The sequence below is a fragment of the Poecilia mexicana genome, unplaced genomic scaffold (assembly GCF_051168715.1).
Source record: "Poecilia mexicana isolate PSO_F unplaced genomic scaffold, ASM5116871v1 scaffold_8, whole genome shotgun sequence".
Lineage (NCBI taxonomy): Eukaryota > Metazoa > Chordata > Actinopteri > Cyprinodontiformes > Poeciliidae > Poecilia > Poecilia mexicana.
This window is the reverse complement of record NW_028263377.1, coordinates 809,553-836,287: the sequence shown is the minus strand read 5'-3', so window position 1 is coordinate 836,287 and position 26,735 is coordinate 809,553. Positions and strand designations below refer to the sequence as shown.

Here is a 26,735-nt window from a genome sequence, read left to right as displayed (position 1 = left end):
ACAAAGACATTTTGAATAATGTCAACTTTGTATTAAACGTGTCATAATTTACCAAATGACGCTTTATGACAACAGTCATAAATATTCATGAAGACTTATTGATGTTCATGACATGTGTTATGTCATGTTTATGAAAGTGTCATGACAGTCTTATTCAACCCCTTTCAAATAAAGTGTTACCGAAATATTTAGAACAAAAAACAACATAAAATCTATCTGAGGAATAAAACAGAAGAAAAAACTAAAGAATAACATATGCTAACCAGAGCTAACTAGCCTTCTTAGCAAAGGAAGAGGCAGGAAGAGGTCATGAGGTCCTCAGAAGTTCTGATGCCCCTCAATAATGCCTGATTTTTATTTTTATTTTTTTTAATTCTTTTTATGTCTGATGGTGTTGACAAAAACTTGGGACAAATTTCAATTGAGTTGGAAAATATATAAAAATGATTTTTAATTCAATTTATTGATACTTTTATAATTATTTATTTGAATACTTAGACTTAATTGTCATAATATATTATCTTAGTATTCCTTTAATTGTTTTAAACTATTATAATCTGCTGAGTTCTGCTCCAGGACAAAGGATTTTACAGACACCACTACAAAGCTTAAAATGAATAATATTCAGCAAACACCAGGAAAACATACATTGTTGTGCTCACGTGGCCAGTTTAGATTAGTCAGATATTTGAAAAAAATTATACTTTGTGTATATTTTATTCAAATTTTGTGCTTTATCCATAGGACCTGTTTTGTCCCTCTTCTCAAGAATCACTGCTATGCATTTAAGCCTGAAGAAAATATATTATGGTTTTGGTCATTTTAACATTGTTTTGTTTGAGAAACATTCTGACTTAATTTAGTGTTAAATTATAATGTGATTTCAAAATAATCACTGAACTTGCTACCTTCTAATTTTAAACTATGGTTTTATGATGTGGTTATAATACAAGCAAATACACTACATTAACAAAAGTATTTGCATTAATCTTGCATTGGAATCAGGTGTTCCAACCGCTTCCATGGTCACAAGTGTATAAAATTAAGCAGCTAGGTGTACAGACTGTTTGACAAACATTTATGAACAATGGGTTGCTCTCATGAGCTCAGTGAATTCCAGCATGGAACTGTGATAGGATGCCACCTCCATCCATTTTCTGTACACCCTTGTCCCTTAGTGGGGTCAGGAGGTGCTTGTGCCTATTTCCAGCTAACGATCCAGGCGAGAGGCAGGGTACACCCTGGACAGGTCGCCAGTCTGTCGCAGGGCAACACAGAGACACACAGGACAAACATGCATACCTAGAGAGAATTTGGAGAGGCCAGTTTACCTGACAGTCATGTTTTTGGACTAACATGCAGAAAGACCCCAGGCCAGGAATCAAACCCAGAACCTTCTTGATGCAAGGCAACAGCTCAACCAGCTGTGCCACTGTGCAGCCCTTATAATTATCCATCCACCTATGGAACAAATCCAGTTGTAACCCACATAAAATGTGGATGCCTCTTTAAGACAATCCAGGAATCCAGTTCTTTCTAAGTCCAGGTGGGAAGGCTCGCCATCAAAGTCACAGGAGGAATCCACCTCAGGAACAATCCAGCATAAACAAAAAAACCTGACCTGTCAACAGACAGGACCAGCAGAATCATAGGATTTTATTAAGCTGTTCTAGCTTTAATCCTTAAATCATGTTTCTATATATTTGACATCAATTACTGTAAATTACAAAAGCATTTCTTCAAACAATATTAAACATTACATTTTATCCAAAATCAGTAAAAGTTTACATTTTAATAATCAAATAGTTCAGATAAACAATATTATTCAACAAAAATGTGATAAACAGAACAAAAACCCAAATGAAAGGCACAGAATATGCTCACCGATCTCAATGCGACACGTTAGGGACAACAATATGGTGGCTCTCAGTCCGGACCCGTGAGGCACTAGATAGTGTAATAAGGCATATTTTCCGTGCTTTAACCTTGATAATATGAGCTTTCATTGTGAACAAAGTAAGAATATAATATAAATTAGGTTTTACCTTCAACTGAACGGAGAACAAGATGAACTTAAACCGTCAGCCTAGTAGCCGTTAGGGCTAAACCAGTAGCCGTTGGCCGTTAGAGCTAACGAGTCAGCTCTAACGGTGTTCAGCAGAAAAAGTTAACTTGTCTTTCCTTTTCTTTCTTTTTCCACTTCACGCGTCCAGCTTAGAAGTCGGATGATCTGGGAAAGCGTTTGTTTAGTTGGATAACTGTTTTAAAACAGAGACTCTCACGCTGCCCAGCTTAATCGTTTCCGGATCTCTCTCGCTTACACACTCGATGCTGCGGAAGGGCGGGTCTTGCAGCGGCAGTCTGAATTCTGATTGGTCCAAACTCACTGGAAACTAAACTTCCTATTGGCTAGGCAGACCACCTAGCTTTCCTAACCTCAGTGTCTTAAAGAGGCATCCACATTTTATGTGGGTTACACCCTCCCCTCTGAAGGGTATGCCCGTCCCTGGGCATCTGCAATGTGACACTGTGTCACACGGCTTACACATGCCTGACGGAATTATGGGGTACATTCTCAAAACCATTCAGGGAGCTAGTCAATGCCTCACTAAGACCCTGGAAAAGAGAATTCACCACCATTATCAGCGGATTTCCAAGTTTTACATATTCTAATCTATTAGGCTTTGTGTGCACTCTTTGAGAGCGACGGAGGGATGTTTCACCATCTTGAAGTCCATCAGTCTGAAACTTTAAGGGTTCAGGCTGGGCAGTAACAGGTGCATTTGCATCACAACACCCATCATCATATGCTGCATCTGAGCTTATTTCATTATCTGGAGGAGTTTCCTCAGACTGCTGTGAATCCAAACACTGGGGGGATCTGTTAACTGAGTTCAGTTCAGGCAAAACTTCTGCTTGTTCAGGTGAGTTGTCATGTTCAGGTAAGTTGACATTTTCAGGTAAGTTGACACTTTCAGGTGAGTTGACACTTTCAGGTGAGTTGACACTTTCAGGTGAGTTGACACTTTCAGGTGAGTTGACACTTGATGCACCGTGAATATCTCCAGTACTTCCATCTCCTACAAGGGACTGAGTTGCTGGAGCATCAGGTGAGAGGGAAACTACAGACTCCTCTGTTTCTGCTGCTTTCTGGGCTGCACAAGGAGGCTCACTCGACTTGTGAGTTTCAGGCACTACAACATATGTATCAGGTTTTGATATAATACGAGGGAAGAATGTCCAATCAGGTACATCATCCAAATCTGAGATGATCTCCTCTTCACTCTCGACGACTGGACATTGTCTTGTTCTTGGTCTCTTGTTTGGACGAGGTTTGACTGTTTCAGGTTCTGCAGCTGCTGACAGGAATCCACATGGCAGAAGCAAGTCTCTGTGCAGAGTCCGCACTGGTCCATCTTTACTTTCAGGTTTGACAGTATAAACTGGCATTTCTCCAGCTCGCTTGAGGACAATATAAACATCCTCCTCCCACTTGTCTGCCAACTTATGTTTTCCACGCAGCTTCACATTTCGTACGAGAACTCTGTCTCCTGTCTGCAAGGTTGATTCAATCACCCGCCGGTCAAATCTGGCTTTATTGCGACTTGCATTCTTTGCTGCATTACTAGTAGCAATATGGTAACTTTCTTCCAACCGAGATTTTAGATTGCCAACATACTGGGAATGAGTCTGCTTACTATCATTGGTGGGCAATCTGAAGATCAAGTCAATGGGCAGTCTGGGTTGTCTCCCGAACATTAATTCGTACGGGGAGAATCCAGTCACGTCACTCTTTGTACAATTATAAGCATGTACCAGAGGTTTGACAAAGTCTTTCCAGCGGAGTTTATCTGACTTATCAAGTGTTCCAAGCATCTGAAGAAGAGTGCGATTGAATCTTTCAACTGGATTTCCCCTGGGATGGTAAGGGGTTGTGCGCACTTTCCTCATGCCAATAAGTTCACAGAGTTCTTTAATGGTTTTTGATTCGAAATCAGCACCCTGATCACTAAGGAGCTTTTCAGGAAAACCATAGTGAACAATGAAGTTTTCCCAGAGGCACTTTGCTACGGTCTGTGCTCGCTGGTTTGGAGTTGGCATAGCCACTGCATATTTTGTAAAATGATCAGTTATTACAAGAACATCTTTTGTGTTTGAGCAGTCTGGCTCTATTGACAAAAAGTCAATGCACACCAGTTCAAGGGGTCGGCAGGTCTTAATGTTCATTAGTGGAGCGGCTTTCTCTGGATGTGTTTTTCGGCGAATACATCGCTCACAGGTTTTAACCATTTTCTCTATGGTCATGTACATTTTTGGCCAATAAAATCTGGTTCTTGCCAAATCTACTGTTCGTTCGACTCCAAGATGGCCCATATCATGATGAAGACTCCTAAGTGCCGTAGCTCTTAGCTCCTCAGGCAGCACGAGCTGATATGAGATGTTTGGACCATCCTGTCGCTTACGATAGAGCACTCCATTCTGTATTTCCAACCGAGACAACTCTCTGAGTAACAAGGGTAGTTCTGGTAACTCCAGCTTAAGGCTGGGACATGGAGTTTCACCAGACTCCAAAAGTACAACGACTGCATTGATAGCAGGATCTAAGGTTTGTTTTTGCCTCAACTCTTCTTCTGAAAATGAATGGACAAGAGGGGACCCATCTACTTGCTCCTGCAGGAAGCAGTCGGGAATTGCTGAGGACTGGTGAGTAAGGGATTCAACCAAAGTCAATCCAGGAGTGGTAGCTTGAACATCAGGTACTGATGAAGTGACCATATGACGTTCACAAATAGCCTTGATCACCTCCTGGGAAACAGTTTCTGGATTTTGAAGGTTACTCAGATGGTACAGTGTGAACTGCCGGATTCTCTCGCTTTCCTTCTTGGATGCATAATCATCCTTTGGTGGATTGTGAGGTCGGCGAGAGAGTGCGTCGGCATCAAGATTTTGCTTACCCGATCTGTACTGAAGACTGAATGAGTAAGTAGAAAGACTGGACAACCACCTGTACCCCGTCGCATCAAGCTTTGCGGATGTTAAAATATATGTAAGTGGGTTGCTGTCAGTCACTACTGTGAAATCTGTACCATAAAGGTAATCAGAAAATTTTTCTGTGACTGCCCACTTAAGGGCCAAGAATTCAAGCTTATGAGCTGGGTACTTTCTCTCACTCTTGGAAAGTCCTCGACTTGCAAAAGCTATGACTCGAGATTGACCATCTTGAACCTGATATAATGCAGCCCCAAGGCCAACAGTGCTGGCATCTGTATGTAGGACATACGGAAGTTGGGGGTCTGCAAATCCCAAGACTGGAGCTGATGATAGCTTTCTTATTATATCATCAAAGGCTCCCTGACATTGGGATGTCCACCGCTGACCAAAGGACTCCTTTGGGTCGCGATACTCTGAACCTGCATTTATCTTCTGTCTCTTGTTCAACTTTCTGAGCGGTGGATAACCGGAAGTTAGTTCATTAAGGGGCTTTACAATAGTAGAGTACCCCTGAATGAATCGTCGGTAGTATCCAGCAAATCCTAAAAAGGATTGAAGCTCTTTAAGATTTGTGGGGATTGGCCAGGTCTTTAAGGCCTGAACTTTCTCTGGGTCGGTTTCGACACCTCTCTCAGAAACAATGTGGCCAAGATATTTTACTGAGGTTTGAAAGAATTTGCACTTTTCTGGTGCCAGTTTCAAACCATATGTCATCAGTCGTTCAAGGACACGCTGCAAGCGCTGTTCATGTTCTTCCAGTGATGATGAGAAAATGATCAGGTCATCAATGAACACTAAAACTTCCTTTAGGTTCATATCACCAACACACTTTTCCATCAGTCTTTGGAAGGTTGAAGGCGCATTTGTTATTCCTTGGGGCATCCTGTTAAATTCCCAGAATCCAACTGGACACACAAATGCGGTCTTATACTTGTCTGCTTCTTCCATTTCGACCTGGTAGTAACCTGACTTGAGGTCTAGGACGGAGAACCACTTAGAACCAGCAAGTGCAGTGAAAGCATCTTCCAGTTTTGGAAGAGCGTAGGCGTCTTTAATGGTCTGTAGATTCAGCTTTCTGTAATCTACACACAGACGAACAGAACCATTCTTTTTGCGAACCACAACGATTGGGGAAGCGAATGGGGACTCAGATTCCCGGATGACTCCAGAATCTAGGAGTTCCTGTAGATGTTGTCTCACAGCATCCACATCATTGGGGTGTATCGGGCGGGCTCTTTGCTTAAAAGGCGTCTCATCACTGAGCTTGATTCTGTGTTTTACCTTATCAGTATGGCCAAAATCCAGGTCATTCTGAGAGAAAACGTTTGGCATGGTGTTTAACATTTTTGTTATTCGGTCTCTCCATTCAGTGGATAAGGGTGAGTCTCCAAAATCAAAGCTTAGCTCTCGGGAAGACTTTGCTGGAGACTGAGAACAGTCTAGCTCACTGGCAGCATGTTCTTTGTGTAACACTTGTACTACAGCATTAACATCTGCCACAATAGTTTTGGGGGGAATGACAATGTCATGATTGGTGTCATTTCTCAGTACGACAGGAAGATGACATGAGCGCTTGCTTGGTAAAGTTACTGCAATCGCTGAAACCAGCAACCCATTCGGTAGAGCAGAAGCTGATGGTTGCTCAATAATGACATCTCTTTGAATGTTGAAACGATCAACATGAACAGAAGCCTCAACGACAGCAGTCTGTCTTGCAGGAACAACTTTAGGCAGCTTGTCTATTAGTTTTGCACAACCAAGGCTGTGGTTAGACTCCCTTTGTCGTATCTCAAGTATTTTGAGAACAGCCTGATATCCATTCATCAAAGGCTGAAAAGGTGAAAGTTTCTGGTAATCAGCATAAAGAACGTCGAGTGTGTTTGTGCCTATAAGCACCTGTTCATGGGCTGTAGAGCGGAGGTGTGGAATAATCAAGGCCAAAGTATTAATTTCAATATCAGAGCCAACAAACTCTTTAGGAAAGGTGATGGTAAGCTCAACATATCCTAAATAGGGAACAAACTGGCCATTAGCACCCTCCACTTCAAGCAAATCATTTAAAGAATGAATGGTCAGATCAGAAAGGTGTTTTTCATAAAAGGACTGGGGCACAGTTGTGACTTGTGAACCTGTGTCCAGTAGACAGTTTGTGTCTTTCCCTGCAATGGATACTTGAGCTGTGGTTTTAGTTCCCACAAGGCCATGTGGTAATTTTGACCCTTCTACCTCAACACTCTTGACAACAGATTTCATGGTTTTGGGACTGGAGTTTTGTAACTTTGCTCCCATACGTCCCTCTATGGGAGCTGACACTAGTTTAAATGTGTCTCACTCTGAGAAGCATTAGAGGCTTCCCAAGCAGCCTGCTTTTCTTTTAGCTGTTTTTTCTTAGCTGCTACTAGGGAAGGATTTGGTGCTTTATCACAAACTGAAACAACATGGCCATCCTCTCCACATTGGAAACAGTACCAGGGACGTGGTCTGCCATTTGCTTTAAATGTGGAGGGATGCTGATGGGCTGTTTTTGGTTTCACCACATGGGCTTCATGTGTGACACTTAGAGGAACAGACTTTGCTTTTTGTTCCTTAGGTTGTTTTGGCTTTTGGCCCGCGGACACCATGCTCTTCACCTGAATGCTGAGGTCAGCAATGTGTTGCTTGAGCATCTCAAAATCGGTTTTATTTATCAAATCAATTGTGTCATGTGCAATATGTACTTGTGACATGGCACGCTGCCTGCTGGGGTTATGGCCAGACTTAGCATGGCCAAAATGCTGTCGCATGCGAGTCATTTTTGCAGCCTGTTTATCTTCTTCTGTCCTAAGAAGGAGCAACAATTCTGCAAAGGTAGGTGGTTTTTCTTTCTTTTGTTCCAACTGAAGATCGACTATTAAAGCATTTTCCCAACAACCTCTACAGAATTGCTTTAAAAGCTGTTGGTCAAACTCATGAGCGGATACACCACCACGTCTCATTGTTTTGCTTAGAGCAGTGTGCAGTCTCTGCAGGAAAACAGAAGGTAGCTCTCCATCATTCTGGAACGTGCTCATGAACCTAGCATAAAGCTCGTCACCATCTTCAACTGTACCGTAAGCGGAGTCAAGCAACTTGAGATAAGTTGAGGGATTAGACTGTGGGCTCAAATGTTTGATCATTTCAGAAGCAGGAGGAAGAAGACTGTCTAATATACGATGTGTGCAATGCAAGTCTGACACAGATGGGTCTCTGACAAGAATTTCAACACTTGCACGCCATGTATCATAATCTGCTTCATGGGTTGGACGTGGACTCTTGCCTGAAAAAGCTCTGAGTCTACTGGGTGAAGCAAACTGGGGTGAGTTATCATTGCTGCGCACCACATGCTCAACCACCACTCGCTGAACTGCAGGTGGGTTAACATCGATTAGGGGCATAGCGGTGGATTCAGATGAAACAGAAAAAGTCTGTGGGGGGTTGAGATCAATCAGGTTTTTACTGGAAATGGAAGGGATATAAGGCTCACTTGGATCACTTGCCGGTGTCAAAATCGTGGATTTGGTAGGCGTCACTGGTTGAGGGTTTTCAGAAGATGAAACATCTCTTTGGCTAGTTGAGTCTTTTCGTGGGGTTGGACTCTGTGAAGCTGAGGATTCTGGATCAGTCTCAGGTGATTGGGCAAAAATACTTTCTGCAGATGAAACCAGATTTTTAAGTTCCTCCTTCAACATTTCCCCTAATGAATTTCCACTCAGCCTGGCAATTTCAGAGAGCTGTTCCATGTACATCTTAGTAGCTTTGCTTCTGGCATCTAATGTGTAGACACTTCCTAAAGCCTTTAACTCATACACAATGCCTGCTTGAGTCGTGCTTGGAAGCTGAAGAGGCAACAATGGCTCTAATGTCTGCATGGCAGTCTCATGTGAAAACTCAATAATCATGTTTTTATGGAAATCTGACTTAGGATCATCTAAGCGAATGTAACGATTAATGGACCCATACTTCTGGAGAAAGGTGGACACTTCCTCATCTGTCTCTGACCCTGTTAAACCACTAACAACCACAGAATGGGAAATTTGTACGGACTCCCGGAGTACCACATCCATTTTTCTTTTCAGAAAAAGTACTTGGGACGTTCAAACAACAGGGGTAAGATGTCTGACACTTAAACACACACTCTAGCTCCTGGCTGCGCTCGCCAAAGCTTCTTCTGTAACACAGATGAGAAGGGTATTTTATATATTAGATGAATGGGCCAATAGGTTCGACTATCGGAGCATAGTGGGGTGTTTAAATGACACACAAAGGCAGTTAAATGAATTTTAAAAAAACAACTGGCTTTAGTGACATAAACCATGAAATTAACAAACAGTTATACAAGACACACAATTATGAAAATAAAATTACACACAATAAAATACAAAAAAAAAATAATACAAATACTTGGCCAAGTGCTAGTTCTCAGTTTTGAATCTTTTGGGTGCACCCTGGTAATCTGAATTCTAAATCGTAATAGGCAACAGATCAATCAATTCCAGTTCCAATTAGGTTCAGCTCAACACCATTCACATGAGGAGAATTTCCTACACAGCAGTTTGTTACAAAGTACCAAATAAAAACCAGTCCAAAAGGTGAGATCAGAAATTCCAGGATTAAACAATAAAAAGAAAAATGTCAGTCAGTGGTCTCACTCATAACCAACTGTGTGTGAAGATGTGAGTGGTACCGGCCTACCACACCGCGGGGTGCAGCAGGACTCCAAATGGGAAAGAAGGAATCCAGGAATCCAGTTCTTTCTAAGTCCAGGTGGGAAGGCTCGCCATCAAAGTCACAGGAGGAATCCACCTCAGGAACAATCCAGCATAAACAAAAAAACCTGACCGATCTCAATGCGACACGTTAGGGACAACAATATGGTGGCTCTCAGTCCGGACCCGTGAGGCACTTCAACTGAACGGAGAACAAGATGAACTTAAACCGTCAGCCTAGTAGCCGTTAGGGCTAAACCAGTAGCCGTTGGCCGTTAGAGCTAACGAGTCAGCTCTAACGGTGTTCAGCAGAAAAAGTTAACTTGTCTTTCCTTTTCTTTCTTTTTCCACTTCACGCGTCCAGCTTAGAAGTCGGATGATCTGGGAAAGCGTTTGTTTAGTTGGATAACTGTTTTAAAACAGAGACTCTCACGCTGCCCAGCTTAATCGTTTCCGGATCTCTCTCGCTTACACACTCGATGCTGCGGAAGGGCGGGTCTTGCAGCGGCAGTCTGAATTCTGATTGGTCCAAACTCACTGGAAACTAAACTTCCTATTGGCTAGGCAGACCACCTAGCTTTCCTAACCTCAGTGTCTTAAAGAGGCATCCACATTTTATGTGGGTTACACAGTTGTGAAATTTCCTCGCTCCTAAATATTCCACTGTCAACTGTCAGCTGTGTTATAAGAAAATGGAAGCTGCCAAGGGGTAGGCCATGTAAACTGACGGAACAGGATCAGCGGATGTTGAAGTGCATAGTGCAAACTTTATAGGTTGCCAACTTTCTGCAGAGTCAATAACTACAGACCTCCAGACTTAATTTGGCCTTCAGATTAGATCATGAACAGTGCACAGAGAGCTTCATGGAATGGGTTTCCACGGTTGAGCAGCTGTATCCAAGCCATACATCACCAAGTGCAATGCAAAGCATCAGATGCAGTGATGTAAAACACGCCACTACTGGAGAGCAGTGGAGGCATGTTCTCTGGAGGGATGAATTGCGCTTCTCCATCTGACAATCTTATGGACAAATCTGCGTTTGGCAGTTGCCAGGAGAACAATACTTGTTTGACTGCATTGTGCCAAGTGTAAAGTTTGGTGGAGGCTGAATTTGGTGGGGTTGTTTTCAGGAGCTTGGCTTGGCCCCTTAGTTCCACTGAAAAGAACTCTGAATGTTTCAGCATTCCAAGACATCTTGGACAATTCCATGCTCCCAACTTTGTGGGAACAGTCTGAAGCTGGTCCCTTCCTCTTCCAATATGACAAAGCAAGGTCCATAAAGTCTGGTGTGGATGAACTTGAGTGGCCTGCACCGAGTCCTGACCTCAACCCGATAGAACACCTTTGGGATGAATTGGAGTGCAGACTGTGCCTGTGTGGCTATCATTGATTATAGCAACCTGCGCCACCCACTGGATGTAGGGAGTTGGTTGGGTGAACAAACTCCTCCTTAATATCAGAAGGCTGTTAGCGATCAGTAGCTCACTGCTGGCAGATGTTTAGTGTAACACGGAGCAGAAAAGTGACTTTTTTGTTTCTCTCTACATCCAGTTGGTGGCGCAGGTTGCTGCAATCAATAGTAGCCACACAGGCACACCCACTAGAAGGAAACAAAAGGAAACAAACACTTTAATTTTGTTGGATGAGAAGTTGCAGGCGATGGTGCATTTTTGTTCCAGAATCAAGCAGAGAATGTTTCATAAGTGAGCAAAGTCTGAACAGAGAATATCTGAGGGCGAGGAGATGTTATGAGTACAAGCATTATAAGTTTTGAGAAGAATAATATGAAGTCCTGCTTTCAAAATAAAAATGCAAGCAAAAGTATTAAAAGTTTTGAGAACAAAAGACATGAAATCCTGCCTTTCAGACTGAAATATGTGCTCTTGGATTATGGCAGAAAAATTCCCCCATACAATTTGGCAAAAAGTTTAGCTGAAGAAGTAAAATTTTTTAGAAATCTGATAGATATGTCAGACCAGCCTTGTCCCCAAAGAAGAGTTAAAGATTACTCATCAACTTTTATTTTGTATTACAACGTCTGTGATCAACCATTTTTAATTCTGCTTTGTAAGGAAACAAACACACCCAGTGCAACACTTTAAGTTCGTTGGATGAGAAGTCAGCCAATGACTGTGTGCAAGTCAAACACAAGCACACATTCAGCCTGAACATCAAAAGTTACCTGGCTGCCACGCTGGCTTCTTTCAAACCTCTTAATTGTTTTTATGGAGAGATTTTAAATGACCCCCTGTAGCAATTTCCAGTATGACATCAGGGGGCCATAGGTCACCTCTTCCACTTTTTTCTTTGCGTTTCATGTTTCTCTCTTCCTTTCAGCAATTTTTAACAGTTGCTTCTTTCCATATTAGCAGCCCTGAAAGCCAATTAGCGTCACCCCTCTCCTCACCCCAAACTGCTGAACACCTCTAAACCCACTGCTGGTTTCTGTTAGTACTTTGCCTTATTAGCAGGAGGATGCTGATAAAGAGGCTGTACCTTCAGAGGTCTTGGGGTGGAACTGCTTACTTTGTATCTGCACATTTTTTTGAAGATTTATGTTAGTGTTTAAATAGAATTTCTGAGGCTTTAGGTTACAGAATCAGTAGTTTATGGTTACAGCATTTAGCCTGTTTAAAATTAACCACTTTGTTTTTGCTTCTTCAAATAAGGATGTTTTCTTTCTTTTTTTTCCCACATCATAAATCCAGCAACTCAAGATCAAAATTCAAACTTGTTGGACTACTTTAAATTCACTATGATGTTGTTTTTACATCAACTTTAAGATTAAAAGTGTGTTATGGTCTGGCTCTTAAACCATAAGAAATGAAAGGGAAGCAATGTATAGGATAACTTAAAAGGGAATTTATTTAACAAAAATCATAACTGATTGGGGGAGAAAGGGAGGAAGGGGAGAGAGTGGAAGGGAGACAGAAAGAATGAGCTGCTTAGTCAGAGAAAGTAGTGCATCTTAAGGTGGATCTGATGTCATCTGGAGACACTGGCCAACTGATTCCACTTCCAATCAGCACCAATTAAGGAGTCTAAAACATGGATGTTAGAGACCCAGAGGAAAAGGCCTTGGGACGTAACAAGTGTCAATTTACAAGTTTGTGTTTTTTTCATTGAGTTTTGCTCATCTAGATATCAAGGTGGTGAAGAACCACCAAAGATCTTCAAAGATCTTCCTGAGTGAAACACATACTGAGACTTGAATATGTAATTCCACCTAATTTAGGTGGAAGATAATGGAAGATTCCCTCTCCCCAGCCACTTGGGCCAGCTCCTTTACAGGAATCCCAAGGCATTCCCAGGCCAGGTGAGAAACATCGTCCCTCCAGCATCTTCCTCTGGGTCTCCTCATGGTGGCCAGGAGGGTTCCTAGCCGGTTGAGGTGCCCAAACCACCTCAACTGGCTCCTTATGAAGAAGCAGTGGCTCAACTTCTAGACCTTCCCGGATTAACAAGCTCATACAGATGAGACATTATCAGTAAAACATGCATGTGCAGAATAATTGCATGGTCATTTTTATAATTAATTTAGCCTTTGTTGCCTTTAATATTATTAATATAGTCAGAAGAGGATGGTGATGTAGCAGACTTTTTGCATGTTACATCACTGTTAATTAAAATGAAAATGTTATATATTTTTCGATGAAAATAATAGGCGATTTTGTTGTGGTTGTCAACAAAATCAAGTTATATCCTCAAGTTATAGCCTCTGTTTCTCTCCTTCAATCTGCTAACGTTCAGGGTTGACAGATGAATCTATGACAATGGCTTACAAGACAGAAGCTCACAGCCTTGTTGAAAAAAGAGACAAAAGTTGAAATCTTATTAAAACATATTTATAGCTGCTTAATCCAGACAAAAGGTTTGGAAAAAAACAACAACTTTTGTCTGTACACTTTCCCAGTCATACCTGCTGACAAACAATGGTAGGGGATAGAATTAATGCAAAGTAGTATAAATGACCAACCTTTAACATCCCCAGGTTGCGTACCAGGTTTGTTGAGAATTCTTTTGGAACTTTGAGAGCTGCTTTCACAGAAATCTGGTTTTCTGACATTCAAATGGGCATGTTTTCGTCATTTCTCTTTTTTTCTTTTGCTTTTTTTATTGAATGTCACTTGAATCTATAGATTCTATAGATTCTTAACACGATTTATTTGTCTCCAATGAATTATATTTAGATTTGTGGTAAGTTACTACAAATGTTTAATTTGTGAAAAAGCTTAATTTGCTGTAGACCTTAGATGACTTAGACGTCTTATGACTTATCTTCTCCAAAAGTTAGATTTACTTTTTTACTGAAAAGTTGACCTGAGAGGTTATTTAGTGGAAAAGGCATATTTTTAACATTTTTATTTGTTAAAAATGTTAAAATAATTTTTCTTCAGCTCCACATTTGTGTCACATATAATTGCTAAAAAAAAGTTCAAAGAGTTTTAATGCTGATTAAAGTTGAAGATTAAATCTTGCCCGATGTTATGATGCTCATTTAAATGCCATATTTAACTTTTGAGTAAAAGATCCTTAATTTTCAATATTAACTTTGTAGGTTGAATGATTTGTTGGACTTTTGGGGTTTGAAGTGAGAAGAAAGATTATGATGGTGTTTACAACTTTTGGCTGAATGAGAAGCACATAATGCAAGATTAAATCGTTTTCCATGCTATCAAGGAAATCAAACCTTCTCACTGAAGGCCATTAAACTCTTTAAAACCTTTACTGTGTTTTCATAACTAGGAATTACTTAAAATTGATTTTATCATTGATTTTAAAAATGGCTGACTTCTTTCACCACTGTGCTTGATTCTTTCTTACTTTGGTGCTTCATTGTTCACAAGAAATATTTTATTGTATTATTTCCAATACAATAAAATATTTATTACTATGTCATCAATAGGTTAGAATGGCGATAAAATCATCAGATGGACTTTTACTGACAGAGAAAACCACAGAAGGTGGAGCAATAAGTTGAATGGGTGTCATCCATTTTTACTGGTACTGTATGGTTCGCATCATCATATATAACTGGCTGCCGTAGCAAACACACACCAGAGCTGCTTGATCCTGACTTGGCTCTTGGTTGGTTGCAGCCACAGGAAGTCATCACACATAGACAATGTGTTACTGATTACTGGATACAGCCTGAGCAGTCAGTTTTCTCTCCGTTTTGTTCTTACTATTGTCTTACTGTTGTACTTTGCTCTAAGAGAACAGACCTCTACAGAGGAATTTAGACAAATGTACATATTTCTACCAACAGGGCACTAATTACAGCTTTCTTAATATCAGAAAAATTGCCTCAGGTTTGGTCTTTCTGTGTCTATGCCGTATCCATTCTGAATTCCACCTACAGACCCACTGTTCGGATATCCGACTGTAACTTCTTCAAGAAAGTCTGAAACTATTACAGTTGTATGATATCAAAGTAGGTTTTGTAAATTACTTGCCATAGAAGAAAAAAAAGCTTAAAATCATAATAATGTATGATAAATCAGAAAAGTCATATAATCCTCATCAGTTTCATTGAGTCTGTCCCCCGAATTCATTCTGCCTGAAAAATGATGTAGAGTTAGAATCTGCTTCTTTAAAACTTATTTGGAAAGTTCTACCAGTTGAAGGAATCTCTGCTTATTACATTAGACATAACTGCCTCAGCATCACCTGGTGGTTGAAATGAAAAACTGCACTTTCCCAACCACAACTCCCGTTCACACACAGAGACCCTGACAAACTTACAAGTCATCCAGCCTGCTGCCTTACTGGTAATATTACAGATTTAACCTAGAGAATAATACTAAGGATTCCAGAAACAACAGCCTACAGATTTTCACAATTAAGAGCATTTAATAATAGTGAGAATATGCTGTTGATTTGGGGTGAAGCAGGGAGAGAAAGGTGACTGATAGTGGAACTAAGCAGCAAGCAGAAGGAGTGGCTCACAAAAAGAAGGCGGGTTGAACAAAAGGAGAGGCTCATTTATTTCTGCAAGAAACAAGAAAAAGATATGAAGGGCCAATTTCACTATGACTGATGCTGCCTTCATGTGTTACAAAAAGAGAGTGTCATTTTAAATGTGAACATACACAAACAATGCTAAACGGTATCCATTCTATATAGTTGAATAGATAAACTTATCTACTTATGTTACAGTAAAGTATTCACGCCACTTATTTTTCCTCAAATGTTACTGTATTATTTTGGGGACATATACAATCTATATAATATAGAAAAATGTGTTCTGGGCATACTAAATTAAACTTTTTGTTCTTTATGTAAAATGATGTATGTGGAAGAAAATCATTAATCCATCCATTATCTACGGGGCAGGGGGCATGGTGTCCATCTCCAGCAGTCAATACCTGAGGGGCAGAGTACACCCTGGACATGTTGCCAGTCCACCACAGGCTGAAAGCAATCTAACACAGCATTTAACCCTCCCTACAGCATCACCATAAAACGAGGTGGTGGCAGCATCATGCTATTAGATTGTTTTTGTTTCTGCCAGGGAAGGTGGTCAGAGTTGTTGGGAAGATGTAAGAAGGCAATGATGGAAGAAAACCAGATAAAGGCTGGAACATGCCTGAGATTTAAATCTGTAGTATGTAACTTTTATAAAAAAAAAAAATTAAAAAAAAATACTGTTTTATGGTCTTGTTGAAACTGTCACTATGTTGTCACGGTATAGTGTGAGACAGATAACCTGTGGGGAGAAAAAAAGAGCTCCTCTGCCTTCTTCCAATGCTAACAAGAAACAACCAATCAGAGCCAGTAAACGGGACTTATTGCTGTCAGTCACACCACTGTGGAATGAGCACAGTGGGTGATATGCTCATCCCCCCATAGTGGTTTGCTATTTGTAAAATTCACAAGCTAAATATTTAGGTTGCAAACTACATATATATATATATATATATATATATATATATATATATATATATATATATATATATATATATATATATATATATATATATATATATATATATAAAATTCCCTTCTCACCCTCTGCGGGTGGTCTCTTTCATCCTCTGAGCTCGGGTCCTCTACCAGAGGCCTGGGAGCTTGAGGGTTCTGCGCAGTATCTTGGCTGTCCCTAGAACTGCTGTGCATATATATATATATATATATATATATATATATATATATATATATATATATATATATATAATATGTTTAGTTAGGAAACTAAATATTTAGTTTCTATTCTAAATATTTGGTTTTAAATGATTTATTTTGCTAACTCAATATTTTATTCCAAACTAAATATTTAGTTCCAAGTATTAAATGAGGCGTCTTGCTGAGGATGAGGAGGTGGTGACCTGAGGAGCTTTAACACAGTGGTGGACTTAAGTTTGATGGATTTATTGTATGTGTTGAGCTGATGGTGGCAAATCCTGAGGGAGTCCAGACCCCACAAATATAATCCAGGTAAGTAGTAAGTTTGCAGCGACAGCAGAGCGTACACAATGTTGCAGGTCATCTACTGATGAAAACAAGGAGGCATAAATCCATTACCCCGGTTTTGTGCACCTTCACTGGCTCTCTTTTTTACTGGCACAATTTAAGGTTTTATTGATTGTTTTTATTTGATTGTTTTTAAGTGTTTAAACTCAATGGGTCCTTCTTACTTAAATGAGTTCTTGGAGCCCCACAGCCCACCCAGAGCCATACGGTCAACTGACCAGCTTTTACTGGCAGTCTCTATAGGCTAAAAAGTAGAGGGGACAGAGCCTTCTCTGTGGAGCAGTCTCCCTCTCTGTTAAGCTGTTTCAGTCAGTCGGTCAGTTAAAGTCCAGACTGAAAACTCATCTATCCCCCCTGGCCTTTAACACCAGTTAAAGGAAAAAGGTAAAGGTAAAATGAAGCATTGTTTTGGTTTTTATCTATGCTATTAGTTTTTGGTATCATTGTAGATTTTATAATTGTCTTTTTATTTTTACTAAACTTAATTTTATTTTCTATTTTATCATTTATCTACCTGTCATGTTTGTTGTGAAGCACTTTGGCCAGCTGAGGCTGTTGTAAATGTGCTACATAAATAAACTTTGACTTGACTTGACTTGACTATAATAATAGAAAGGTTATGTATTATATTAAATATTTAATAATATTAAATATATTAAATACCTCTACTTTCCATTTTTGCATCAAAATAAACTTCTCCACCCAGTTGAATAGATACACTTATCTACTTATGTGTGCCCTTAATCTGCAGGAAGAACTGGTCATTGAATTCAAAGTTGTTTTTTCTTAAATTAATGTCCAGTTCCTTGTCTGGCCTTTTAATATTGGGATATTTAATAAATGTATTTTTATAGAATTAACATCTTAATTCACATCTACATTACCATAGAGAGTATCTGTATCTGTGGTAAATAATAATGACTCCCTGGGAGAGGTTATCTGTTTAATTATATTGTATTGTACATCGTATGTAGCTTTAACACAACTACAATCTATAATAGATCATGGATTTAAATAACAATCAATATCTGTTGCATAATACATTTTTTCCGCTACAATTGTATACCATGTTCTTCTCTGGAGGATCTCATGTGACTCACTCCAATTCTCCTCTCACTTATGAATGTTGGGCAGAAAATAGAACCTCCTTGATCTGGGCTCTGATGTCCTTTGTTTGGTATTAATTTATTTTTATGTAAATCATCATTGAGTTTGTTTACCATGGAACAGTATTTTTATATAGGTTTTTCTGTTTTGTTGTTGTTGTTTTTTATAATATGTGGTGCTCAATATTTTTTTTATTTCTAGGGGTGCACCTACTGCAATTTTCTGGCCAATCACAGGTTACCGATCTTTAAAAAGCCTGACCTGTGAAAGAGGTAGGTCAGGTGCTTCCACTCTGGCTCCAGGGAAGCTGTCCACCTGAATGTGAGTTGATTCTGTGTGCTGACCTCTAGTCTGTGGCTTAGGGGGACCAGTCTGATTTTCAGTGTCCTCTGCAGCTTCAGCTAGAGAGAATGATGAGGCTGAAGAAGAGCACTGGTGGATCTCTGCAGACGCTGAGGAAGAAGTTGCAGCTGTGGAGTGACATCAGCAGCAGGTGGTTGTCCTCTGATGGTGAAGGTGAATATTCTGCAGGTTTCATAATTTGGGTTGTTTAGTTGAGTTTTGTTTGTTTTTATGTTATCTAATTTAGATCAGCTGTGTTTTGGTTTTACTTTAGTTCAGTTTGTCTTAGAGTTTCTACTTGTATTTCCTTCTTCTAGTTATCCTAGTTTAATCATTTCTTGTGTCTATAATTCTTTAGTGTTAGATTTATTTTCTGGTACCCTGTGTACGTTCCGTTGTCCCCTGTGCCTCTCTCTCACTTTCTTTCTCCCTCTCCTCAGTCTGCCTCTTAGTAACTCTACTCACACATGCAATCAATTAGCTCATCAGTCTAGGCCTATATATTCAGTATTCACCCCCCACCCCAGTGTTTAAGTGTGTCATTTTCAGTCACTCCCTACCGAATCTTTTCGTCTACTCCTCGTCGCTCCTAATGTTCTCTTTGTGACCCCTTGCTGGTTTCCTTTTTATGTAGCTTTGGTTTTTGTTCTGGCTCCCTGTTCCCCCATGCATTCTTGTATATTTTTGTTCTCATATTTTCATTAAATTAGTTTTCACCATCCACTCTTTGCCTTTGTCATCTGCATCTGGGTCCACATATAACTACACATCTGACAGCAGGTAGTTTGCTGTACAAGTGTGGCGTCTCACACAGAGGCCCACTCCCAATACTCACACTTCCATTCTTGGTCCCACCAAATGTGAATGTGCATTCATGTTGAAGGGTTTAAGTTTGCAGCGTGTCCCAATTCTCCACACAGCCTTTGCCCTGCTCCTTTTGGGGTTTTTTCTGCACTTCTACTAAGCCTGCATCTAGGTGGACTTTGGCGAAGTACAATACTCACAATTTATTGCTGCATGTGATGTTTTGAGTTAAAAGGTGGAATATTTCAATGGGTGTTTTTTTTTTGTCTATTGAAAATTCAAAGAAAATAGCATGACAAGACAAATATCCGTAACAAAAACGTCTGACATGGTAAACTGAGCAGGAAAAAAAGCATAGTCACAAAAACAGATAAGATGGTCTGATAAGCATTTGGAAATACATATTAAATATATATTTAGCTCTAGAATAAATATTCCTGTTTCCCCACATCCTTGTGTGTTATTACAACCATCTGAATATATTTTAAGGTAATTGGAATATAAGTTTCTTAATCCGTTTAGATTCCAGTCATTTTTCATTTTAAGAAGTCTTATGTCAACATTTACCTCAGGAAATATCCATAATCAGATCAGCTATGAAATTAAACAGCATCAAATACAAATTCAAAGAAAGTGCTTTAACAGTCAGTAAACTCTGATTTGCCCGTGAGACAACTTTGAGTTATGACTCTACTTTGAGATATGCCAGCTCTACTGTCCAGTTCAGCGGCTATGAAGTATTCATGTCTATGGTCTGTGACAGTCTTTAAAGCTGTACATGAGTAGAGACATGAAAAAGAAACATTATTTACAGAAATTTACTTTTAAATAGGCTATGAATGAACTTACAATGTAACCTCATCTCATAAACAACACATATGATGTTTGTTTCTTTTTGTGTGAACAGTGTTGTTATATTAAAATTATATATGTATAAGAATTGTAATTCTTTTTCTGATTAAATATTTTTTATTAAAAATTGTATGGGTTTTTAAATACTTTATTTTGGTCTGGGCTTGCTTGAGCTGGCGTGAGAGAAGGGCCATCCATTGTTCCGGGATGGTCCTTTGCTTCCAGCTAGTGGCCCAATATAGTAATTACACTGACAGGTACACATTTGGAAAAGAACAGAAAAGCATTCCACGGTTGACTTAAATCTGTTTTTGCAGTTTTTTATAAAGTGTCTCACAGCCACAAAAAGAATCACAACAGATTTAACAGACCTTCACTAGTTCCTCAAATGTTTACCACTTCAGCTGTTTGTGCCTCAGTATGAGAGAACTCTCATATTGAGGCATTCTACTTATAGGCTCATTTACACACTGAATGGTGATTGGCTGATTTGATCCCTGAATATAGCCGGCCTCACCAGTTAGATTCTACTCAATCCTTCTTGCAGCACTTCTCACCGTCAAGATCTATTTTTCAGCTCACTTCTGTTCTGTGTGGATTCCTGGTTTCCCTCTGGCCACCAAACAATCTCCCAGTCAATGCCATCATTATTATGCTTGTGAATAAACTTTTTAAAAGTTACTGTTGTTCTGAGATTGCTTTGCAGGTTGGTCAGAAGTCTACCTAAAACTATAGCAAAGACTTAATTAATACAATTTAATTTGTAGCATAGGTGTGAGTGTGTGTGTGCATGGTTGTTTGTCTCTGTGTTGCCCTGCGACAGACTGGCGACCTGTCCAGGGTGACCCCGCCTCTCGCCCGGAACGTTAGCTGGAGATGGGCACCAGCAACCCTCCCGACCCCACTAAGGGACAAGGGTGTAAAGAAAATGGATGGATGGATGGATGGATGGATGGATGGATGGATGGATGGATGGATGGATGGATGGATGGATGGATGGATGGATGGATGGATGGATGGATGGCATACCCTTCCCTCCACGCTCCATCCCTTCACATATTGCATTGAAGTGGATGCTTTATTAAAGGTAACCATGATGACACTAGTGAAATTCTGTCTGTTTCATGCTTTAAGGTGCCACTTTTTCACAAATAATTTTATTAGAATGTTTCTGTTATACAGACTCAAAAATATAACAAATAAACAACAAAAAAATATCTTCCTCGTCCAAAAAAAACACTCTGTCAGCAAAAACTAAAATTGAGTTTACATGTCACTGTGTTTAACAAGATGTAGGAAGCAGGGGTGAAAGTAGTTTTAAATTCTCGGGGGTACTATGACAAAAAAAAAACATATTAAACATATCATACATACATATATATATATATATATATATATATATATATATATATATATATATATATATATATTGTTCGTTATGCTGCAATAGCCAGCCACACCCTATCCTCACCACTGACTGACTATTGACCAGTTCTCTATCTAACAGGTCCGGAAAATCCCTCAAAACCTGGGTCTTACCCTCTCATAGGTCCCCTAGGGATGTTCTGTTTAAACTGGCGGCGGAGAAAACTCGTCTAGCTCTAACTACCTTCAGATCCAGAAGTTACGGCCCTCTTCAGTTGAGAAACAGTCGCCAGAGTAGCCCTCACTGACGCTTAGTTTCAACAACCACTCCTGTTAACGGTAGCTTTTCTCCTTAAAATAACGGGCACTTGTTATCGGCTAGATTGGATTTAGTGACTTAGACATAAGTCCCAGGGCCATTATTTATTACTCACCAAAGGAAAGTACGAAGCCACCAAATTTCTAGAATCATGCATGTAGATTTTACTTAAAACCAGGAGAACTCTCAAGAATTAATGACTCAATTAATTTCAATGTCCACAACTTCTATTGCTATTTTATTATATATTTTATTAAGCAAGCTTTAGCAGGGGTAAATGACAAGCAAACTCAGTTAAGAAGAAATTATAAGATTTTAACTAGTAACAATCACAAATCATAATTTTAATCATACCCTATCTTCTTTCTTATCCCTAACCTATGTCACTACTCTCACTGAGCGAGGCTTTTAGGGGCAGGGCAACTCACACCCGTTGTTGGTTGATCTTAGCAGCCGATACTTTTAGTCGTCCTTGGTCAGAGTCTCTGTCCCGGTAGGGCAAAGTCCTCCTTCGGAGAAGCAGCAAAGCCGATCTGTCCAATTTCTTTTAGACGAACAGAATCTTCATCACTTAGTGACCTTTGTCTTTTCCCCAAGTCGGCTGCAGTTGAATAGAAATTGTAGGGTGGAGGCAGAGGAAACGGTCGGATTTCAGGGGCCAGGGCTGGGGCTGACGGATCTTGTCCTTCTTTGCGGCGAGAAGTCTCAACTTTTCCCTCGGTCCCAGGGTGTGGTCCTCTGCTGATCTTTCGCCTGCGTCTTCTTGTTGACTCTCCTTCAGCGCCGCGGACTAAGAACCCCTTCCTCCTCAGCTCGCTGGCTTTTAAACCCTCTTGGCCCACAGTTGCATATGGGAGAGGTCTTATGACTCACCCTTTCCGATTATCTCATCGAAAAGTACCCGTCCTGCTCAAATCCTGCTCCACCCTGAATCTGGTAATACACAAACCTCCCTCCTTTGCGTCTGACTGTTGCAACCTCTTTGCAATACTTCTCTCTTTTCTGTTGGTCATCTGGCAGTTATTACCTTTTTTGGCTATTTGTTCTGGGGCCCCCGCCCAGCCAGCTCCATGCTCGTGACATGACTCACTCTTCTATTTTCCTGTGCTCAACTCTACAATCTTCTTATAATGTACCATGAACACAATTAACTCAAAACATAATCAATTTGTTTTACCATTATCTGAAATCGTGTATAACAACTAAGTTGTTACTGTTACCGCAGATCGTGAATACAGATTATGCATTTCAGTCATACATTACAGACATTGTGATTACAATACATCAATTATTTCAAACATTGTGATTACAATACATTAATCATTTCAACTATTACACAACTATGTCTTTTGTATTTCATTTCTTTAATCATTCCTAAATCAATACAAGATTACTGTTACTGCCCAGGCCTTTACCCTGCTTTCTGCGTGTACCTAGAGAGATCTCACAAGTCCATGCCAGTTTTCTTGACACCCCCTCCTTGAGATCGAACGGTTCGTCGCAGAAAACGAAAAGTCCGATCAAAATAATTCCAACACATCACTACTGTGGATAGTCAGAATGTCTCTTTCGTAGCAAGTGACGGGCGAAGATGACGGTGTCCACGTGTCAACAACCTCGTACTCCGTCAGATTTGATGGCGGGGAGATCCAGGTATCTGCATCCAGCACTTCATGTACTGTGGAACTACACGGCTCAGATAAGTCGCATTGCTCCAACAGTGGTGGTGGAGGTGGAGTGGACTCGCCCACCTCCAAATCTGGCTGTGTGGCAGCTGGGAAACCACAGCATGCCTCCAACTCCTCAAGCAGATCCTGAAAATCCTTAGCAAACGAAGGAGACTGCATCTCACAAATGCAGGTGGTGGTGGAGTCTGTCTGACTCCCTTGTTCCGCGTGTGAGGCGAGAGGTATATCCTCAGTCTGGCATGCTTGGTGAGATGAACTGAGAAACTCAGCTTGGGTACCCTGGTCGTGAGTTGCAATGCTGGTCTGACATCCGACGTCCACGTACGTATCTGGAGATGCCGGGCAAACTGGTGGAATGGGGTCACCCACCGCCACTACTTTGCCGTCCATAAGGTGCAGAGTGAAAAGGCACTGACGGGTGATCTGATTCTCCCAAAGCTTCTGAACAATGGGTAACACTCGGCCACTCTCCAAAGGCGACGTCTGAAGTGCGTCATCGGTCTGGCCCAGCGCAGAGGTCCACACGACTTTATGGTCCCGTTCCAGGGATCTAGACGTAGAAGCCGCAATGTAAGGCAGGTCCTCACGTCCATGGAGGCAGAGGATTGCCGTTACATTTTCAAGGTGTACGCAGTCGTGACACCAACGGGTAGACGATGCAACCCATATGAATCCAGAGGATTCTGCGGTCGTTCCACATCCCACGCAGCAGATCGGTGCCTGAAGAGAAACAGCAACCCAGGTAACTTTATAATTAGTAGTTATCGATTAGCTTTACTCATAATGGGGAAAAGAGGTGAAAAAGCAATAGCAAGAGCATATAAAGGGAGCTGATTTAAATTCGTGTGCCTCTTTGAGCTGCTAGCCATGGGGAACGTATCACAGGGGGAACACTCTCCGACACTTGTGAGACCTGATTCTGCCCAGAAGATGTGTCATGAAATATCGCCGCATGGGTCATAAACCACACAACGATGGGCAGAGTGGACGTCTTCTTCATCCAGTAGAGGATCACTAAAACTCCCCACCCTGTCGCCCAAATGGTCAAGATCGTCCATCTTCGGAGCCAACGGCGTTTGCCTTGACCTTTGATGGAGAAAGCCTGGTACGCCAGGTAGATGAGGATGGATGTCGCCAGAAGACCCTCGACGATGGCGGTGAGAATTTTCAGTGGTGCCGCACGGTTAGCATGGGTTCCTCCACAGACCAGCTCCATTATTAAGGCCGTCGTGTCGATGGTAAGCCAAAGACACGCCACAGCTCCTCTGCGCCAGTTGATGCGGGTTCGCCCCATCAGATAACAGACAAAAAGGGAAGGGGCATGCTCCCATCTTCGCATGAGGATGGGTCGTAGAAGGAGCTTCGCATATCCTTGGAGCACGACGAGCACTCTTAAAGGTTGCCCAATGGTCCAAGACCCGGTATGGCAGTAGACCACCCAGGCGAGGATGAACCCGACTTGTTCAAGGGTACTCACTTGGATTGGCTCAAAGGTTGGAGTGGTAGCAGAGGAGTTGGTCGTAGAGTTGGATGACATGATGTTCCCCTGGTAAGTTCTTGGTTTGAATCCGGTCTTGACAGCAGCTCTGACGAACGATGACTGGCTCGTCGGCACACAGCAGCGTCCCTTTATACCGATTCAGGCTCCTCCTTTAGGGGGAGGGGCTTGTGATCCCTCCCCTTGCAACGACAAAGTGCTTTTAGCCACACCTCTAGGACAACCTTGCCTACTATTAAGGCTACAGCTATGCCTAGGAGGCCCAACAAATACGGCCACAACATACTCAGAGCGTTGAGCAACCAGTGCTCAACAATGGCAAGGCCCCCACCTACCACGCTCGTGACTTCCTCCACTACGGTTGTTACGGTGGTTGTTAAAGTGGAGCCCAAGGTTTCATACCAGCGACAGTCATGTTGTTGGAGGCCTGTCCCACACTTTTGCCAGATCTCCTTAGAGATATTACATGTAAGGTTAGAATAAAGGAGGTTAGGTCCCACCCAGTCAAATCCATTATCCACCACCCCATCACACAGACTCTGCCGGAACGCATGTCCTTCAGCTAGGGCGATGAGGGTGTCAGGGATAAAAGGAATTGGAAGGTCGAGGATACTTTTGCGCTTCTGGAGGTGATATCCTAGAATTGCATCCGTGCAGGTTCTTCCGCTCACGAGTGCTCTCCTCCATTTACCCTGAATTTTCCTCCACGTAACCTCTGATGCATGGGTTGCATACTCCTCTGCATAGTGTTCCTTGCAGTAATCACCCCAACCTCGAAGCTGGTGACAGGATTCCCTGGCTAGCCCAATAATGCACTCCGTGTTGTTACGTGTGCACGTCATGCGCCAAGGCCGTGGGACGACGTAGTTGTCGGGTCTCCAAAAAATCCCCGGCCAAATCACCCGGTCTTTGGAATAGACTGTGGCAATGTACTGGTATTTGATCCAATAGTTGTCGGATTCAGTGAGGCAAGGTATAACCCAGGCTTGTAGTTCTTCTTCTTGGAGTCCCCACCATTCCCAATCCCACGCACGGTAGTAGTCCTCCCACCAAGCTCGGAGAACCAACTTGGCTGTAGGGAAGGTATTAGGATTGGGGCAATGATATTTCCAGGTGGAGTAAAAGGTGTTACTGGTTTGCCAAAGGTCGCATCGCGGAGAGGACAAAGTCTTCACCCAATCAGTGTCGTTAAGGCTATCAAAAATTCGTTTGGCTACACACTTGTCAATTTTTGCAAAGTGATCTTTCGGAGCATTCAGCAGATCATCTGGAGTTGGGAGAAGCTGTACACGCATGTCGGCCACATGTGGTCCTTTCAACCCGGCAGGGGAACGGACAGCCCCTTCTGGGAAATCTCCCTTGAAGTATACTTGTTTATTGATTACATAAGTCCATGGGAACGAGTCATTCAGCCAAGTTTCGATCTCCGTGCGCACTGCACTCAGACGAACCCATGAAAGTGTCCAATACTCTTTCAGCGCCAAAGCAATGTAATTTTGGCTGTTGCAAATGTAATATTTGTTCCACAGGCATGGACTCAACAGATTAAACTTAGTTCTATAGCATTCTA

General features: G+C 41.3%; 1 long non-coding RNA gene across 1 annotated transcript; it reads right to left on the bottom strand.

The window, feature by feature from the left end:
- Window positions 1-1,525: 1,525 nt before the first annotated feature.
- On the bottom strand, window positions 1,526-4,207 carry LOC148157812 (uncharacterized). The gene is made up of 3 exons (XR_015764041.1): window positions 2,046-4,207; window positions 1,885-1,947; window positions 1,526-1,621 (listed from the first exon to the last, which is right to left on the bottom strand). It is a non-coding gene; the product is annotated as an uncharacterized LOC148157812 (long non-coding RNA).
- Window positions 4,208-26,735: the final 22,528 nt, after the last annotated feature.